Source organism: Lampris incognitus, chromosome 20 (genome assembly GCF_029633865.1).
Source record: "Lampris incognitus isolate fLamInc1 chromosome 20, fLamInc1.hap2, whole genome shotgun sequence".
In the NCBI taxonomy this organism is placed as follows: Eukaryota; Metazoa; Chordata; class Actinopteri; order Lampriformes; family Lampridae; genus Lampris; species Lampris incognitus.
The window spans coordinates 10,048,015-10,053,014 of record NC_079230.1 but is presented as its reverse complement, the minus strand read 5'-3'; the positions used below and the strand labels follow the sequence as shown (position 1 = coordinate 10,053,014).

General features: G+C 46.4%; 1 protein-coding gene across 1 annotated transcript in view; it reads right to left on the bottom strand.

The window, feature by feature from the left end:
- Positions 1–5,000, bottom strand: part of slc8a4b (solute carrier family 8 member 4b) — an 87,103-nt gene that overhangs the window by 66,077 nt on the left and 16,026 nt on the right.

Below are 5,000 nucleotides of genomic sequence, written 5' to 3'. Positions count from 1 at the left end.
GAGAGAGAGAGAGAGAGAGAGAGAGAGAGAGAGAGAGAGAGAGAGAGAGAGAGAGAGAGAGAGAAATTGGGCTCATAAACACTCACGCTCTCACTCACTAGCTTTCACTCGCCAAGGTAAACATACCTACGGTGGAAGATGAACAGAGGGAGACAGAAGGAAGAGAAGGGAAAGAGGGATGGAGAGAGGGGAGAGTAGATTACCACCCACTCTCTGTAGATGAAGGATAATAGGTATTAAGTAAACGCCCACTCTGTGCTCATCCTGCCTCGGTCTAATTCTCTCTGGATGTTATCAGTCGTCTGGCTGAAACAGCAGCGACGGCGAGGGGATCTGAAACTTTTTTTATTCAAGCCTTCAGTGTCAGCACACTCGGTGCCCTGGATTCTGTGCTCCTGCAGAGCACCCGATCCACACACAGACACAGTTTAGCAGAACATATATGCTAGTAGGGTACACACGTGACGCCTTCTTATGAATCAATGTCCAAGCAACGCATTTTTCAGACCAGTGAACCCGTCCAAAGGCAGATGGACTGTGTGAACGCGTAAATATTTGCCTGTCAACCGCCTGTAAAATAGCTGAAGTGACAGCAAGACATACAACTAATGGGCGTAACGACAACGAAGCTGGTAGTAATGTTAGCCACTTAGCTTGTCCATGTAGCGGGTGAGCTGCTATGTGCATCGACGTCAGTCAAAAACCTGCATACTGGCCGATACGGTGTTATTTGTTGCCTAGCAACATTTGCTCGTTTAAAAAGCTCAAATGAATCCCGTGTTAGAACTTGTGTTTTGATGTACAGGCCTGGCAACAGATTTCCTCTTGGAGGACAATAAAACTGGTAAATCTGGCAAATGTCGATGCTTGTAATCTTTGTATGCACAACTCTTTCGCATGCAAAACCTCGATGCAAAACTACACAATTTGTGAGCTAACAGATTCTGCTTTAGGAAGTTGAGATAGACAGACAGATAGATAGACAGACAGACAGACAGACAGACAGACAGACAGACAGACAGACAGACAGACAGGTAGATAGATATGCAGACAGACAGAAGACACTCAGACAGATTCTTTAACAACCTGATCTCACAGAAAGACGTGAAATGACCACAACCGCTTAACACCGCATTACGTGGTGGTGGCAACCTTATTCATGTCAAGAAACAAAGTTTGGTCCCTCAAAGAGGAATTCCACAGGGTTTCATTTTGAAAGATTAGAAATGAATGCACATCCCTTGTGAGAAAGGCTAAATCTGATTGTTATTTGAACTTGGTCTCTACAGCTCTTATTCAAAAAACTGCAAAAATTTGAAAGGTGGTAAAAAGCTAATAAAAGTGCCTCCCTACCCACTTATGTCAAGTTTGATTATTGCTTAGTATATGATCATAGTGAGACCTGTTCTGCCTATAATAGACACTCTGAGGATGAGGATAGTGGATCCCTCCTAACATTTACCATCTCTTTATTAATCATGATTATGTACCTACTCCATGCCAGCCAGTGAGGATGCACAAGCCAGTGTGTTCTTAGTGCCGGTCCCAAGCCCGGATAAATGGAAGGGTTGTGTCAGGAAAGGAATCTGGCGTAAAACCTTTGCCAAATCAAATATGCGGATCATAAATCAGATTTCCATACCAGATCGGTCGAGGGCCCAGGTTATAAATGACCGCCACCTGTACTGTTGGCCAGCAGGGTGCTGGTGGAAACTATGCTACTGTTGGGAGAAGGAGGAGGAGAGGAGGAAGGCATGTCCAGAGGCAGCGGGAGAGAGAAGCAAGGGTGGGAGTGTGGAGGTGAGAGTCGGAACGTTGAATGTTGGCACTATTGCTGGTAAAGGGAGAGAGCTGGCTGATATGAGGGACAGAAGGCAGGTAGATATTCTGTGTGTGCAAGAGACCAGGTGGAAAGGGAGTAAGGCCAGGCGTATCGGAGGTGGGTTCAAACTCTTCTACCGTGGTGCGAATGGGAGGAGAAATGGGGGTAGGGGTAATTCTGAAAGAAGTGTATGTCAAGAGCGTGCTGGAGGTGAAGAGAGTGTCAGACGGAAGTGATGAGTATGAAGTTGGAAATCGAAGGTGTGTTGATGAATGTTATCAGCGCATATGCCCCACAAATTGGGTGTGAGATGGAAGAGAAAGAAGAATTCTGGAGTGAGTTGGATGATGTGGTGGAGAGGGTACCCAAGGAGGAGAGAGTGGTGATTGGAGCGGACTTCAATGGGGATGTTGGTGAAGGGAACCGAGGTGATGAGGAGGTGATGGGTAGGTATGGTGCCAAGGAGAGGAATGTGGAGGAACATATGGTGGTGGATTTTGTGAAAGGGAGTGGACATGGCTGTGGTGAATATATATTTCAAGGACAGGGGGGAACACAGGGTGATGTACAAGAGTGGACAAAAGTGCACACAGGTGGACTACACCTTATGCAGGACGCACAATTTGAAAGGGATTGGAGACTGCAAGGTGGTGACAGGGGAGACCCTGTCTCAGGCTCTGGTGGTGACAGGGGAGACCCTGTCACCAGCAGAGCAGCATCGGATGGTGGTCTGTAGGATGGAGATCAAGAAGAGTAAGAGAGTGAAGGCAGAACCAAGGATCAAATGGTGGAATTTGAAGAAGAAAGACTGTTGTGTGGAGTTCGGGGCAGGAGTTAAGACAGGCACTGGGTGGTAGTGAAGGGTTGCCACATGGCTGGGCAACTACTGCACATATAGTAAGGGAGAAAGCTAGGAAGGTACTTGGTGTGTCATCTGGACAGAGGAAGGAAGACTTGGCGGTGGAATGAGGAAGTGCAGCAAAGTATACAGTGGAAGAAGTTGGCAAAGAAGAAGTGGTATAATCAGAGAGATGAAGAAAGTAGACAGGAGTACAGGAGGAGAGGCGCAAAGCAAAGAGAGAGGTGGCGAAGGCAAAGGAAAAGGCACATGGCGAGTTGTGTGAGACCCTAAGGAAGGAGAAAGGGACTTGTACCGATTGGCTAGACAGAGAGACTGAGCTGGGAAGGATGTGCAGCAGGTTAAGAGGGTGAAGGATAGAGATAGAAATGTGCTGACAAGTGAGGAGAGTGTGCTGAGAAGGTGGAAGGAGTACGGTAGAGGCACTGATGAATGAAAAATGAGAGAGAGAGAGAGAGAGAGAGAGAGAGAGAGAGAGAGAGAGAGAGAGAGAGAGCGAGAGAGAGAGAGAGAGAGAGAGAGAGAGAGAGAGAGAGAGAGAGAGAGAGAAGGGTGGATGATGTGGGGATAGTGAATCAGGGAGTGCAGTGGATTAGCAAGGAAGAAGTGAGGGCAGCTATGAAGAGGATGAAGCGTGGAAAGGTGACTGATCCAGATGACATAGCTGTGGAGGCACGGAGGTGTTTAGGAGAGACGGCAGTGGGGTTTTTAACTAGATTGTTTAACATAAACTTGAAACGTGAGAGGATACTCGAAGAGCGGAGAAGAAGCACACTGGTACCGATTTTCAAGAACAAGGGCGATGTGCAGAGCTGTAGCAACTACAGAGGTATAAAGTTGATCAGCCACAACATGAAGATATGGGAAAGAGTAATAGAAGCTAGGTTAAGAGGAGGAGAGGTGATGATTAGCGAGCAGCAGTATGGTTTCATGCCACGAAAGAGCACCACAGATGTGATGTTTGCTTTGAGAATGTTGATGGAGAAGTATAGAGAAGGCCAGAAGGAGCTATATTGTGTCTTTGTGGGTTTAGAGAAAGCATACGACAGGGTGTCGAGAGAGGAGGTGTGGTATTGTATGAGGAAGTCAGGAGTTGCAGAGAAGTATGTAGGAGTGGTGCAGGATATGTATGAGGGAAGTGTGACAGTGGTGAGGTGTGCGGTTGGAATGACAGATGGGTTCAAGGTGGAGGTGGGATTACATCAAGGATCGGCTCTGAGCCCTTTCTTGTTTGCAGTGGTGATGGACAGGTTGACGGACAAGATCAGGCAGGAGTCTCCATGGACTATGATGTTTGCGGATGACACTGTGAGCTGTAGTGAGAGTAGGGAGCCGGTTGAGGACAGCCTGGAGAGGTGGAGGTATGCACTGGAGAGCAGAGGAATAAGAGTCAGAGGGAGCAAGATAGAATAAATATGCGTGAACGAGAGGGAGGACAGTGGAATGGTGAAAATGCAAGGAGTAGAGGTGACAAAGGTGGATGAGTTTAAATACTTGAGATCAACTGTTCAAAGTAACGGGGAGTGCAGCAGAGAGGTGAAGAGGAGAGTGCAGGCAGGGTGGAGTGGGTGGAAAAGAGTGTCAGGAGTGATGCCAAAGAGGAAGCTTATGGATGTGGTGAGGGAGGACATGCAGTCGGTTGGCGTGACAGAGGACGATGCAGAAGACAGGAAGAGATGGAAACAGGTGCCCTGCTGTGGCGACCCTTAACAGGAGCAGCCGAAAGTAGTAGTAGTAGTAGATTATGTACCCATTCCAAATCATGCCTCTCAGTGTAGTTATTGAGGCTCTTCACACCATTGCTCTCAAAAAATCTGCTCGTGAAGACAGTTTGGATCCTTTTTTTCCTCATCTTTCTGCTCTACTATTTCTGTCATCACTTTGGTTGAGAAAAACATCGGCAGTGCCTCAGATGACAAAAAACAAATTGTGCTGCCATCTTCGTTGACCTCTCCAAGGCATTTGCCACTGTTGATCATTCTTCGCTTTTGCATATTTTCAGTAATGTTGGTTTTCGTTCGGGTGCATACGCACGGTTCCTGAATTGCTTATCTGATCCGCAGCAATCAGTCAATTTGGGAACAATTCGTTGAGAGTTTTTAACGATAACTAAGGGTGCTTCCAAAAGATTCAATCCTGGCTCCAGTTCTTTTTACAGTTTACATTAATATATATATATATATTTATTTATTTATTTATTTATTTATTTTTATCTTTAACTAACTACCATGCACATGTATACATGGATTATACAATATTGTATTGTATTGCCGACTCTGCTCAGCTAGCTGTGCAGAACCTGCAACGTTCTTTTGACGC